Source organism: Centruroides sculpturatus, unplaced genomic scaffold (genome assembly GCF_000671375.1).
Source record: "Centruroides sculpturatus isolate CEXI.00-Female unplaced genomic scaffold, Cexi_2.0 scaffold8, whole genome shotgun sequence".
NCBI lineage: Eukaryota > Metazoa > Arthropoda > Arachnida > Scorpiones > Buthidae > Centruroides > Centruroides sculpturatus.
Genome location: NW_019384535.1, coordinates 210174 through 226863, shown reverse-complemented (window position 1 = coordinate 226863; position 16690 = coordinate 210174). Strand labels below are relative to the sequence as shown.

Below are 16690 nucleotides of genomic sequence, written 5' to 3'. Positions count from 1 at the left end.
GAAATATAAAAACAAACCCCAACCGAGGCCTATTGCATGCCAAAGCACGCCCTCCATGCAGCTGCTAATGAGTTCACTTCTTTAAAATTAATTGCTGTCCCCCTCCTAAATGCTTTAAATATTTCCAGTTGTTCAAGATATTTCAGGTTGACAGGGTCATCGCAATGTTATAATAATTGGGCCTTGTCAAATTTAACCTGAACATCATTATCAGCAGCTGCTTATTAGCAGCCACATTTCAAGCATAGCCAGTCAGCATGGATACCCTGCACATCTTATCAATGTTCTTGTTGTATGCCAGGAGCATCCCGCAGAAACATTACAACCGAAGATGAGCACTTTTTACCTGTTACTTATTATAAGGTTCTTGCCAACATCTACAAAGAAGTATGCTTTACGAGTAACAGGCTCACATACAGATCTCCTACTGTTTTCTCTAGTATAGAAACGATAAGGACCAATTGGACAAGAATTGTATCCCTGGAGTCTATACTATCCCTCTTAACAATCATATGGTGGGCCATCCATGTGAATATATTGGAGCTACTGCAAGTGGTCTAAAAATGAGGATCAGGGAGCGTAAACATATGATTCAGAAAGGTCTATCCACTATCGTATTGGCTGCTTTCACCAGTGATAACAATGTCCAGGTTAAATTTGACAAGGCCCGATCATTACAATGTTGTGATGACCTTGCTAACCTGAAATATCTTGAACTGGAAATATTTAAAACATTTAGGAGGGGACAGCAACTAATTTTAAAGAAATGGACTCATTAGCAGCCACGTGGAGGGTGTGCTTTGACATGCAATAGACCTTGGTTGGGTTTTGCTTTTATATTTCATATAAATTTAAGTTTTTTTAAAAGTTGGAAGCCAGTATGAAGTCTAATTTAACCTTGTTAAATACAACATTGAGCATGAGCATATTTTCATAACATGCAACTTTTTAAAAATGTTTGGAATTTGCATTCGTTGGACAAATGTTCCATTACTTCAAAACCTGAGGATGACTGTTGAAAACGGATGAAACATTTATTTAACTACTAGTAAAATCAAATTTTTGCTGGCTTGATGGTAATTACATATTTTATCTTGTATACCAGTAATATCATGATGGTTAGGTTAAATTCTATAGAGAATTAATATTTTGAATACTATAAGATTTTAAATGATCAGTATCCATGTATTTTTTAATTCATTTCATGTATCAGGGAAGTAGCTTTTGTTAAATTATTCAAACTTAAGATGTAAAATAATTTTAATCATATTTACATCTTATTCAAAAATAAATAAATTTATTATATTATTATTTAAAATTTTGTAACTGAAATATATACTTAATACATATCACATATGATGATAATTATAAAATTGTCCAATTAGTTTTAAATATTACTTAAATAAAACAAATTTGTGGATTTTAGATGTTTGCTATTCACTGCATGTTTTTATTTTTTAACAATAATTATGTTTTATTTTACAACTAAATTTATAATGCATCTTGTTGCAAATATATGCTTTATAATTAGATATAATAATAACTACTTATAATGTAATGAATCAAGATCAATTTTAATTAAACTCTATACTTGAACGGCAATGCTTAATTAATCTAAATTGCTTCCTTCAGTATCATTCATTCTTATTTCTGTTGTCTTCTGAATAATATATTATAATTTTTATAACATAATTTGCTTAAAATTAGTCCTTTTTCTGTTCTTTATGATTATTATTATTATAGAAATGATAAACATTAAAAACTGTAAAACAATTATTATTTTTTACAGTGGTGTGCAGTGACATTTGATGATCGGAAAGCTGTGCCAGCCCTGGATAGAATCATCAGAAGCATTATACGATATTTTGGTATGTAGCATCCACAAGCTAAACTGCATGAGGTTGGTGCTTTGTAAATGGTATAATCCGGCTACTTTACATGATTCAAATATTTCGCCATGGAAGCTATCCTGTATTCAACAATACAGCACTTCCACTGGGAATATGCATATACAAATTTATATTTGAAGGTACAATAGCAATCCTATCATTTTTTTCACATGTAGTATAGTAATTTGTAATAAGATACTTAAATGAATTTCAGATATTTATTACTTCATTGTAATATTCTTTAGATTATATTTCTTATATTGGGCAAAAATATTTTTACACATTAATTTTATATCTGATGGTAATAAAATTGAAACATATTATATATTTGTATTTTAAATTTAAAAGACAAGATTTATATCTTCATTTAATATTATTGTTTCTTTTTAACATAATAAAATATATAAATAATTTACTACTAAATTAACTCAATGTTTGGATATAATTCTACAAGCAATAAATTAAATAAAACATTAAATAAAATGGCTTGGAGGAAAGTCAACATCATTTCAAGTGAGAGGAAAAAAAAAAAATACTTGTGGTAGGTCAAGCCCTATTGTCAGTTTATTTACTACCTGCCATCAGCAAATCAACATTTTGTAATTTAAGCTAACAAACTTTTTACTTCTGGACAATAAAAATCTTTGAAATAAGTGCAATAAATTTTATACATTTAAAGCTAATAAAATCTGCTAAATAACATCCTTATTAAAAAGTAATTTTTTTTCATAACACTTACTTTTTTAAAATAAATTTTGTGTTTGTGTATTTATTTGTTTTGTGTGTGTGTGTGTGTGTGTGTGTAAACTATATTCTCTAAATATCCAAAATATATCTCACTTTCTTACTACAATTTGTTTTATTTTATTCATATGAATTATATCCTCCTTTAAATTATTGTTAATTAATAAACACAAGTTATAAAAAGGAACTAAATAAATCTGTATATTAATTTTTATTTACATAAAAAGCAATTAAATAGATTTAAATTTTCTTAAGTTTTCTGATTTATAAAATTCAAACTAATTTAATAGTGATAAGTTCATACTTTATACTTGTAGTTCTGTCAAAACACACATTTCCAAATAATTTTTTTATTACAAATAATCAATACAGTCGACCCTCCTATAATTACGATTCCTATAAAACTACGAAAAAATATACGTATTTTGGAAATGTTGAGTCGGATTAGTGTAGAATCGATTAATTTTATGGAAGAAAACCTTTCAATCAGCCGTAGTCCGTAATCTTGACACGTGTCAGGCTGTGATTGGAACGACTTGTAAAAAATCGGATTCCTAATAAATTGGAACGTATCTATATCTTATAGGGGGGTCGACTGTATAATAGTTATCAAATATGTAAATTCAAAATTTATAAATAAAAATATATGTACAGTAATACCTCGACTTACACTACCCCAACTTACGCGAACCCGGAGTTACAAGATTTTCAAATCTCATCGATTCATCTTTTGTTTGAGCGCCATGCTACTCTCGGTTACTCACTCCTCCCACACTATTGTTCGGCTTACGTGTTCGTACGTGTCACGCAGAATCGACGCATAGCTACAATTTATGTTGTGTTATTTATTTCTGTGTTTGTTATATCTACGGCGCCTTGAGAGACTCTACATGGTGATTTCTTGTAACCGTGAACGAATCAAAAGGCGAGATAAGATTAACGAGAACATTTATTAGCTTACATACATCCAATTTGGATTTCACACGAATTGCGAAATTATACCCCGACTTACGCGGTTATCGCTCGGTCCCACCTATCGCGTAAGTTCGGAGTATTACTGTACACAACAGATCATTGATTTAATGAACAAATTAGGGAAGGGGAGTCTGCCATTGCCAAAGCCAAAATTAAATCAAATACATGTTATTAATAAAGATTTATTAATAGTGAACTTACAATGTGCAGGATTTTGAAATAATGATATTATAATGTGTATACAGTGGTACCTCAGGTTACGAACGCCCCAGCATACAAAATTTTCAGGATACGACATGAAATTTGAACATATTTTTGCTCCACGATATGAACAAAAACTCACCATACGACATTACATTAGTTCACATTTTTCATTTGTTTTTCTTACTACAGTTATATTTTTAAATGTATTACTTGGCTTTAATTTGAGTATGTTTTTCGCATTGGAACGAATTATTTGGTTTTACATGTAATCGTATGGGAAAAGATGATCCACCTTACGACATTTTCATGATACGATCTCAGTTTCGGAACGGATTAATTTCGTATCCTGAGGTACCACTGTATATAAATACATTATTATTATAGTATATGTGGAGTAATTTATACTCATTAACTCAACTTTTCTGTATGCCCATCCACAAATATAAAAAGAAAGTTATAAATTTTCCTTTAGAACAAAAATTTTTTGTCCTTTAAATCCAGATCCATTAAATTGAGGATCTACTATAGTTCAATGCATTTATGCAAATCAGTAATAAAATAAGTTAGTAATTACTCAACAAATTTTTATAATTCCACTTTATATCAAAAAAAGCAGTATATCATCTTTCATATTTCTGATTGACATGTAAAATTAAATCTTTTATTTCTGAAATGTTAATTTTTTAGATTATAAGGCTATATTTTTTATTGTATTAATTATATAATATTCCCATTATAACTATATTACTACAATTGTATGACATTAAATTTTACATTAAATATTACATATACTACTTAATTGACTAATTTACAAAAACAATATTTAGAAAGTTTAATGGTTTATAGTAATAAAATATAGAAAAAAATTTTATTTCTTGAAAATACATAAAATATCCTATATGAAATTTAAATAGTAAGAAATAAATTACATTAAATGAAATAATTAATTAATAAAATTTAAACTTTGTAATTAAATAAATGTTTAAATTCAGCAACGAAAAAGTTTATTATACCGTACAGTACATGTACTTCCCCTTCTGTAAAACACCAGCATATAGTATGAGGAACAGGTTTTATTCATAAAATTCAATAGTTAAATAATAATAGAGGAAGGATAAATTTCTGCAACTGAAAACAGTTATATTTGTAAAATTTCAATCTGTTTTTACTCAATTATAAATATCGTTTCAATAACAACATAAATTTTGCTTATTTTTCCTTTTCCTGTAAATTTAAAATTTCAAATACGATAAAAATTTTTAAGTAATTGAATTAATAAATTACATTTTCTACTTCAAACTGATAAGACATTAAATATTCAATATACGGTATAAATTTTTTATTAATGTTAAAATAAATTTATTGCTTTAACTGCTATAAATTTATTTTCTATCTCATATACATATTAATATAAAAGCAGATTCATTTGTATTTATTTTTATTTATCCTAATTCTACACAACTTTTATATATTATATCAAGGCTATCAGTAATTGTATGTTTTCAAGTACAACATAATTAATTTCTTCTCGACTAAAAATCAATTTACAGTATTACTCATCTTATTTTCCCTGTAATATAATAAAACATTTTCAACCAAGATAAAATCTCTTTTTTTATAATAATTACATATCAAACTTTATCTTTTATCAATAACTTAAAAAACAATTGTTTATTATATTCAAAACATTTGCATGACAACAACATTGAGTTTATTTTTAAATACGTAATAAAACACAATTCAAAACATATTTTTAAACAGTCATCATCAGGAACATTTATATACAAATAAAATTTTACTACTATGGCATGTCCAGGGATCATCATTAGAAAGGCATCAGAAATGTGTGGGGGCAAATTTTTTATAGCAAGATTTAAAAATTGCTTTTGCTTAAAGGAAAGCATGTTTATACGACTACTCCCTGGATTGTCTGGTTTGTGCAGTTTTAATAATACCAAATTAAGGNACGTCCAGTCAAACGAACTATTTTCAACGTTTCTGGAACGTTTACAATCGTTCTATAATCGAACCTTTATTCGAATTTTTTGTTCGAATTCAAATTCGAATATTGTTCGAATTTAATTCGAACAATATTGTTCGAATTTTGTTTAATTTTGAATTTTAAATTTGAATATTGTTCGAATTTAATTCGAACAATATTCGAACAAATTCGAACAAATTCGAACAAAACATTCGAAATAGAAAACCACTTTCAACTACTTTCAACCCCATATCTCTCGCACCCTTATAGCTATCGAGACGCAACCCCAAAGTGCACGAATGGAAACTTGGGGCTACTACCACATACAAACACCATTCACGTGCGATGTGTAGTTTTGGCGGAAAAGTGAAATATAGGGACACACATGTACATTTATATATATATATATATATATATATATATATATAAATGTTTATTACAGATATATTTTTTGATTATGGTGACTTAAAAGCAGGAAAAGGAGAAACTTTGCTAAATATTTATACTGATACTACATAAATTTTACATATATATGCATTTATATTAACAAAATTATAATAAAAAAAACTTAACTTTGCATTTACATATACTACAGTGCATTATTCTAGGTGCTGTCCATAAATGACGTACACACCAGGAAGGGAGGGGGTTACGACAAGTCAAAGGGGGAAGGAGTCACGCTTTGGCAGACATCCGTTTGTTTCATTAAATTTTATATAGTTTATGTATTTTACTACATTTATTTTAAAATTTCTTTTCTGTTTCATTTCTACTTATGGTATCCGTCATTCACAAAGCGATAAAGGTTTTAAGGGCTGGAGTTTCGTCGGACATTCGAAAAGGGGAGGGGATTACCAAAACTCGGGAAAACTGGAACGAAAAGGAGAAGAAGAGTGAAAATTTCTAGAAAACCACAGATATAATTCAGTCCCTACGGGAAAAATCTTTTATAAGAAAATATTTCCCCGGCAAAAAACATCGACACTGTGTTCGAGGCCCGGGACCCACAAAACCAATGCACCACCAATATTATATTATAACACAATATACACACATTTAACATAAATATATATATATATTATAATACACAGTATAACAATAAAAATTTCTGAGGAGTTTAATTGTTATTTAACAATAATTCTTTATTTAAAAAAAAAAAGAATTTAAACATCCTCCTTGAATTTCTAAAGGAATTCAACACTCCATTGATTATCCACTAGCTAATGAGTGAGACGTTAAATGACAATAGATTGTGCACATTAGCAGCAAGTGACCTTTACACTTGTTGATTTTATGATTTTATTTACTTTTTTTTTTTTAATCTTAATATCGACATTACGCGTGACGTAAAGGACATTTAATACGTAAACAAAGAATAATTAAGAAGGGAATTTCCCATATTAACTGCAATACATAAACATAGGGAGAAGCAGACGACAAAATGGAATTTACGCTAAATTGCCTTTAATAATCTCTGTTGAGTAAATATAACGCGATAAAACAACGAGACAGATAATCGTGCGGATGTCTACTCACCATCGTTGTAATTATCAGTTTGATAAGTTCTGTATAAGCGATTTATCAGCACAACTCCGACTTCCCTCTTCCTTAGGAAACGGTGCGAATACAACGCCACCTGCTGAATTTACGGGTTTGACGTCATTGACATATTTAAAAAAAAAAAAAAAAATGTTTAATTAAAGCATAATGTTAATAAGGTATCGTCTGCTTCACTAATTAAAAATTTTAACTGCGTTAAAGCGAAATTACTATTTACTTTTATATTTTTAATTTTATTTAATATTAATAAATCATTTATATGTTCTTTTTTTTTATAATAATTAAAACATTTATGTAAATTAGAGTTCGCTAATGATGAGGGTATCGTCGGCTGCGCGGATTTATTTTTAATTAAATTTTAATTACGCTTTTAAAAAAATTTAAATATATACAAGATAAATTTATAAAAATTACGAGAAAAAAAATTGCAGCATACTCCAATGCTCTATGTAACTCCATTAATGAGTATGCGAATTTTTTTGTTCGTGATTACACAATGGCATTCGGTGATTGTTATTATTATTATAACAACTTGGAAAATGCCGCTCTGTTTAATTACACGCTTCGTATGCGATATTCCGCTTATGCTACAACCATATATTTACGGTTCAGATATGTTAAACGCGTTATAACTTAATTGTAACATAAGCAATGTCAATGAAATGCGCGCTTTTTTAAGTCTTAGGCAATTTAAAAATTCCTTTTGGATTAATTTCTTGGATATTTTTAAATGCGTAATCTATAAAAATTGTTCTACAAACACATTTCTTAATTTCGCAATATATTTTTTATGTATATGCAATATTCGAAATGGAAACTTTCCTTATTTCGGATGTATATTTATTTTTTTTAAAAAAGTATGCATTTCTCAAGGATTCTTTTATGATTAAATATGCGTGAAAATCGTCATATAAAGGATAATTATATAAACACAGGATTTTTTCGTAGGATTCACTAGTTCCTCTGAAGGCACTGCGTGTTGCAAAGACCGCAAAATGAAAGGATCGACCTAATCTTAACAGGATCTTGTAGGAAACTTTAATTTCTATCATAATATAAAATTTTAATCGTGTAATACGATATAAAAAATCCTAAAATTACTTTTAAAAAGATAGTATCCATTCAATTGTAGTACTACATATTATCCTTACTGCTGCTTTATAATGCAATTCTCTTATTTATATGCCTAAAAAGTACTTAAAAACTACACATTTAGAAGCCCAAATTCAAATTTTTATAACTAAAAATGCGAATAACACGCACGAAAGCGACATAGAAGATCAAACGGAATTCCATAGAAATCCTTTACAATTTACACGAATATAAAAAGGAAATCAGCTGAAAATAGAACTATAATTGTGTTACTACAAAACATAGATTATTTGGCCTTATATTTTAAATATATTTAAATAAAAAACGTGCAGTTTCGTTTAAAACATTTCGCAAATGCTTTAGAAATCGAAAAGAATTTTTTAAAGGAAGTATTATACAGTAGAATAATTTGTTTAAATAAAGAAGGGGGAAAATATGTTTTTTAAGGTCACAGAAATAAAATTACAAATGGATCTCACATGTAAATAAAACTGAACATTAGTGCAGTGAGTGGTTCCAGTCTGTTAAGCAACTACTAAGAAATTTTTTATTATTAGCCTACTTATTTCCCTTTTTATTTTATATATATTTTTTAAAGAAATAATACAAAAGCATAGACTAATTATAAAATAAAAGATAATTTCAGTTGGCTTTTAAAATTTTACTAAGAATTATTAATACAAATAATTAAGGTATATGCTATTTTCCTCACTTTTCAATAGCAAAAAAAGTCTTAATTTTAACATTTTAAAATTATTTTTTATGGAAAAACTCATATTTAATATTTTTCTTACATTTTGTATAGAAATTATCCTATTGTTTTTAATTTTATTAGAAAAAAAAAATTATAAACAAATGTTCTTAATTAACAAATCATCATTATAATAATGTTTTGTAGATTGCACAATTTGATTTAATATGGAAAAAATTCATTAATTGTGCTTTTAAACGGGCAATTTATGAAAATATTTTATTAATAAAGTAATTTTTTTTATATTAAAAACATTTATTTTCACTTTTTTTAACGGTAAATATGCGAAAATCGTTCTTTATAGAACGTATGTTGCAAAGTTTTAATATGGAAAATTACATTAATTTCATGGTTATAACGTTAAGTTAACTCATTTTAAATATGTTAAATGTATAAAATTCGTTATACGATATTTAATTTAATTTAAATAGCATTAAATTATCACATTATAATCATTTTTAAAAAAGTTATCGTGGAATTGATGGTGAGAAAACCGTTATGATTGAATTTTATTTTTAAAAAAAATCGCAGCATCAATCGTTTTTAGATTTAATTTGATTTTAAAATAAATAAATATTTAACTAAATGGATAAGAAATGTATACAGAATGTTTATTTACGTTTATCTTATCACAGTTTAAGAGCTTTAGATAAATGTTTTCATCTTTATGAAAGTAAATAATGCTTTGCAAATACAATTAGACTATGTTTTTAAGCAAATATTATTTTTAAGATAACTTAAATTAGCATTATCAATTATTTAATTCAGAAACTTTCACTTAATTTTGCTTATATTCGCACTAAATCTATGAATAACTGGTCCTCTTTGCGTATGAATCACAGTGACAGCTACTTGCAATCCATATAAACGAATAAAAAATTTTTTTTATTATATTCATAACTATAAAAAAATCGTAAATTATATTAATTATAAATAAATAATTATATTTAAAATAATTAAAGTTGTAAATCCTCCTTATTATCACTGAAATCCCACACTGATTGCAAAAGTTGGAGCACTTCATGAAATAGAGCATTACGCTTTTCGCAAGATTTTAATGGTTTTTAGTGATAAAATATTTATTGTAGCAATGTTTTACAACTTTAAAAAACAAAGGGAAATATTACAAAAGCTATGAAAAATTATTATTTAAAATATTCCATGAAGACAAGCCATTAAAATACTTCTGAAATATTATTAAAAATTCGATCTCTTATTTGGTAATTAATGCTGAATAATCAAAATTTAATTCGTTAAATCATTAGATATTGCATATTACAATTTAGATTCATAAAAAGCAATTACCAAGCAATTTAATAGAAAAACATCAAATGTATTAAATATAAATTAAGATTTAAGAATTAAACTTCGAAAAAAATAATGCATAATTCTGCTGTTTTATTATTTTATAAAAACACATTTTGAATTTTTTATTCCTTAGTGTTTAATAAGATGGTCCAAAAGTCAATTAAGCAATATATATCTATATATTTTCTTTATGCCCAATAGAATTTTTGATGTTACAAAACAAACGGGAAAACAATTAGACGATAAAAACTAGTTGCAAGTATATATGCTATTATTACACACACATGTTGCATGATGTTTCTTATTGACTCATCCTATTGTCTACCTATTAAACGTGCTAAAATCCTTGTGTAATTTATGTATTCAGTGAATGCTTATTAATGAAAATATCTTGGGAATCTTCTGAATTATTTATACTAATAATAATTTGAAAACAAACTTCCCGTGTACGAATTTATAAAGTTATATCCAAAACTGCCTTATACATTCAGCTCATTCTTACTTTGTCTGAAGATGCTTGAAAATGTTATTTGCAAGAACATTTAGATCTTTATTAATAATAGTTGAATTTTAATAATCCCATAATAATCTGCATTCAAAGCAAAGCATCATTGCATATCAACAGTTCGTAACGTAATGAATTTACACGTGATACAAAGATGTACCATACAAGAAAATCCTTTCCTTATATCAACTAATAATAAATAAAACATTTTTTTTAAGTGGAGCGAGATCTTAAGCATCGTAGCATGAGATTCTAAGCTGTAGCTATTTTAAAAATGCAGTATCATAAGATATCCGTGACGGCCGAGAAGCGTCATCCCTACGGCTTTGGGAGATTCGAGATAAAATTCGGGTGGTCATGAATGGACACTGTCCTTGAGACATTACAAGAAGCAAAATTCAGTTATTTTTATTAAATATTTACAATTTACAATTAAATAATTTGCAATTTTTATTCAGAATTTGCGTGTCATTAATATATCTTCAAGTACAATATGATGCCAACTTCATAAATTAGGCGCTAATCCTCTTGAAATTGTTACAAATAAATAAATTGTTTTGAATTAATTACGAATGGGCATTTAAATTTTCAATAATTTAGTTTTTCTTACTCGTTTTTTACAATATTCCTGAAGTACTCTACAAATTCAATACAATATAAAATGAATGAATGTTAATGATTATAAATCCATTACAAATATTTGTAATTCATGTTGCATGCTGTTAAAGTAATCTGTTAGTACTTTTCAACTAAAAAAAATTGACTGTTGCTCTACTATACATGGAAATAGGTTACTCTACAAATCCAGATTGCAATGGTATCACTTTATTAAAGTCTAAGGATCCAGATCTCTGAGACAGAAATTCTTAGATGATTGAATCACCTATTTTATTACTAAACTCGTTTGCATGCTAAATAGAATTATTATGGCAAATATTTTGCAACACGAAAGTAACAACACAAACTCAAAAGAATTCATTGCAGGGTATGAGTGCAACACGCGAGCAGTACTCGTGTTCTGCACTCATGCGAGTAGCAACGTGTGGTGCGTACGGTAAATGATCTTATTGAACGAGTTCATCCACGCAACATTTCCGACATCTTCAAGTTGTTACTGTTATAACTCCAGAACAAATACTAAGAACTTCATACACATCTGCAAATTTTATGCTTTACTATTTTTTTATTGAAAACATATAACAAGATATCTTAAAACTTCAAAATCCGCATCTTTCTCCATGTTATTTTAACAATAACTTATTGAATGAATTAACTATATATGAATTTTAAGGTAATAAATGGTATATAACATTAACATGAAATTCAAAATAATGCTAAATCATTTATCTTCTTATAAAAATTATTAACTTTCGTGTAAAGCCGAATCAATACCTTTAAATTTATATCGAACGTTTACAGTTATGAATTAGGATAAGTGAATCTCTTCCCCATATAGTTTGGTTTGCTAGTATATGGCATAAAAACGTGTGGGTGGATCTGCCAAGGTAGAGTACTCCCATGAGAACTTTGTATGGGAAACTGGCTTCTATTTAGATGTTAAATACGCGAAGGCTGAAAACTCCACGTGGCCAACTCGTTGGTTAGACGCGAACCCGCTACAAAGTACCAGTATTCAGGGGTTTTATCCACTCAGCTATTTGGTGGGCTTTAACTTCTAAAATTGCAAATTATATAGTGCCAATTTTAAAAGTCGATTATTATGACATACTAATGTTTCAGGCATAAGACAAATATTTTTAATCACTGATCAAAAGATGCTTTATAAACCCCCATGAGCTTTGCAGTGAAGTTTCATTACAGAAGTGCTTAAAACTCGAAAAACTTAACCTCTAAATCTTGAATTCCTTGATGATGATGATCTTCAGAACATTACAAGAATCATCATTACATTTAAACTCCATTTTTAAGATTCCTACACTATTAATAAGACGTAAAAACCAAAAATTCTTAAAAATTTTATCAAAAGCATCTTTAAAAATTAATTTTTTTGCAGCTAAAACACGAATCAATCTTCAGAGCGCCCGCTTAAAATTTCATATTTAAGAAAGAATTTTCTTATGTTTAGATTTTTATATTTTAAAATTTTAATTCTAGATATGTTAACTCACTTTATAACGTTTGAAATTAAAAATTAAACAAAATTATAATAACATAGAAGTAACACAACATAGTAGTTACAATTAATTTCCAACACTATAATAATAATAATAATAATAATAATAATAAATCACTATAACTTTCAATCGAAATATCAATATAATTATATCTATCATTTTCTTGCATTTAAATTACGAATTTAAAGTCAATTTTTTAAGAAGAAAATAATAAAGTTGCTAGTGGCAGAACACAATCCATCTTCATCTTATCCATCATCACGCTTATGAATTATTCCCTACAATAGTCTAAATTATCTATAATTATCTAAATAAATTTAACGTATGCTTTAAACTTTAGTAACAAAAATTAAAACTGAATTTTTACTATGATAAATGCATTTTCATGAAATCCAAACTCTTGGAGGAATCGGGATTCAGTATCCAGATTCCTCCAAGAGTTTGGATTTCATAGAAATATGAAAAAATAACAAAATTATGAATTGAATTCTTATTAAACGAAGTATTTTATAATAAATTATACTTTAAGAACTCACTTTTTCAAATTTATTTTCTCAAAGCTTGAAATTTAACTCTGGCTTATGTTATTGTGAAAGACTTGGCCATCATCCACCATTCTTACAAATGATTATATAGAAGTATACACTTAACAATTCAATAAAATAACACTAAAAGTACGTATCAAGTGTTGTATATCACTTCCTTGAAAAAGTAATTAGCATTTTTCCTGAAAAATCCTTGAAGCAACCTAACAACTCGCCATGGTTTTTTTCATGCTGCAAGCTTTTTTAATGCGTTACACACAGTCTATTAAGGCACTATATGAAAAAATTTGCTATTTTATTTTCAATTTAAAATCAAGAATTGTATAGTAAATTGTTAATTGCAAAAAAAAAAATTGTTGTAAATAGGCTAATCGAGGTTTTATTACACACAAAAATAGCATTAATGGAGATTTGTTAACAAGGAAAATGCAATTTTTTGGTAATACATTCAAAAAATATAATTATAACATCTCATATCAATATATAAATATAAGTTCAATAGCAGCTTCTACAATTTAAATGAAATTTAAAACTATTTTTTTTTATTAAATAAATATTGATATTAATAAATCAAAAAAATTTTTAATTGGTTAAATTGCTGTTAAAGTTAATTAGGCTCAAAATTTAGATTTAGGCATTGTAATTGTATTTTTTCGAATGAGTTAATTCATATTCCAACTAAACAAGATCTATAAAATTTGCTATTTTCCTTCCAAAGAACATAAAAATGTTCCAAAAATAGTTAATCTCCTGAAAAATAAGTTAAAATATTACAAAAAAGACTTAGAAATCTTCAGAAAAAAAGGTAAAAATCGTCCGAAATAAACTATAAAAAGTTCTTATAATCATAAATGTAAGTATTTTTCCTGAAAAATTAAATTTCCTTCATGGAACAGCAAGATGAGAATCACTGATCCATTAAAATTATATATTTTAAAGCTATAATTATCAATTTATATTTATATAATTTTCTATAATTTTAACTAAATTTGTCATATATTAAAAAAAAATAATAAAAACAAGTTGCTTAAACAATTAAACATTACAAATGCAAGCAAAAAATAGATATTTACTAACTTTACAATTTTTTTCTGAACTTTCTTACCTTTAATTTATTAACAAAATGAAAATTTAATTACAATAAGAATTTACTCTCATTAAAAATGCAGATAAAAATAGAAAATTAATGGAACTTGTCATATTTTCTTGTTTTGAAATATTATTGTCCTCATTCTTTTATAATTAACAAGACAATGTGAAGGTTAATNTTTTTTTAATGTATTACTTGGCTTTAATTTGAGTATGTTTTTCGCGTTGGAACGAATTATTTGGTTTTACATGTAATCGTATGGGAAAAGATGATCCACCTTACGACATTTTCATGATACGATCTCAGTTTCGGAACGGATTAATTTCGTATCCTGAGGTACCACTGTATTAACAAAATGAAAATTTAATTACAATAAGAATTTACTCTCATTAAAAATGCAGATAAAAATAGAAAATTAATGGAACTTGTCATATTTTCTTGTTTTGAAATATTATTGTCCTCATTCTTTTATAATTAACAAGACAATGTGAAGGTTAATAGATAAAATTTATTTTCTACAATTCACAATATGAAAATTCTATTTTTATTATAATAAGTGCAGAATTTTTTTTAATAATTTTTAATAAATTTATATACTTTTGTATCTATATTTTAATAAATTGCATAAATTTATTTAACTAAAGTAACTTGAAAAATGGTGAAAAACCACATCATCATCATAATGATATTAAAATTATTTTAATGTAAAATATTCATAATTCAACCTACTTGTTAAAATAAAATTCAAATGTAGTATGACCAAAAATCAATTAACAGTATTTTATTTCTGTGTACTTGTAAATATATTCGTAAATATGAATTGCAAACTGAATTCAGAACATGTTATTCTTTTATAAAACTGGTAAAATTTACATTACTTAAGAGTATTTGAATAAAACAGCAATTTAGCCTTTACAATGTTTAACTGTGTTTTGGGGCTACCCTAAATAAAACTACTCCAAATCACTGAGAAAAAAACTGAGAAAAGTTACTGGGATCATTGATTTCTCATCATTTCTTGATCCATACTCATCCTATTGACTCCTGATATGATGTTTACATCCCGAAACATTAGAGTTTAACTCCAAGAAAGGCGCTTTAAATTTATTGGTGGATTTTTAAAATACGTGTCTTTGATTTTTCAACAATTATCTTCAGTTTATGCAAATAAAATATTTAAATAACCTAATGATAAAGTAAAACTGTAATTTTGTATATAATATTTTCAACTTGTAATTTACAATTTCACTTAAAATTAAGTAATAATGTTTCAATATTTTTCCTTTTAATAATCATTTATCATTTAGAAGCTTTGTACAATTGTAAAAAATTGCATGGTCATTAGCAATAACAAATTTAATTTAAATTTCTTCTTGTTTGTAAATTTTAGTTTAATAAACCTATTAATGACTTTTCGGAAATTCATTTATTAATATATCAGATATATGTGTGAGAAAATTCTCAAAACATAACTTCCGAAATGCTGTATTTGGAACTTAAAAACAAACAGATTAAGAAAATAAAAACATTATTCGAGTGCTACTACAGCAAGAGCAAAATTGAGCGCATTTTCATTTCTAATTACAGTATTTTAAATAAAAGTAAATAGTAAAATAGATGCAATAGTGTTAATCTACATTAAATAAGCTTCAAAATGATGTAAATGTAAGTACCTTTAGTAAAACTGAAATAGGTTTTACCTTAGCATATTCTGTATATGTATAGATTTTAGCAACAACAGACTAGAAAAACAATATATATATAATTAGAGATTATAAAATTAAAACTTAAGAATAAAGCAAACTGTCCATCAGCATTAAAGTTGTTTATTTTCAAGTTATATAATTAAAAACTTAAATGAAAATAATTTGAAAATAATCAATTTTAATGCTGATAGACAGTTTGCTTTAC

The 16690-nt window shown here is 26.5% G+C and overlaps 1 protein-coding gene across 3 annotated transcripts in view; it reads right to left on the bottom strand.

The window, feature by feature from the left end:
- Positions 1-16690, bottom strand: part of LOC111623177 (solute carrier family 35 member G1-like) — a 31217-nt gene that overhangs the window by 8944 nt on the left and 5583 nt on the right. Inside the window, exon 4 of one of the 3 annotated variants that reach the window (XM_023365648.1) lies at positions 7330-7432. The exons of 1 other annotated variant lie outside the window; for it this stretch is intronic. The gene's annotated coding sequence lies outside the window, so the exon portion shown is untranslated. Of the gene's footprint in view, positions 1-7329; positions 7686-16690 lie in introns of those variants that run through there. One more of the 3 variants, XM_023365650.1, reaches the window with a different exon arrangement.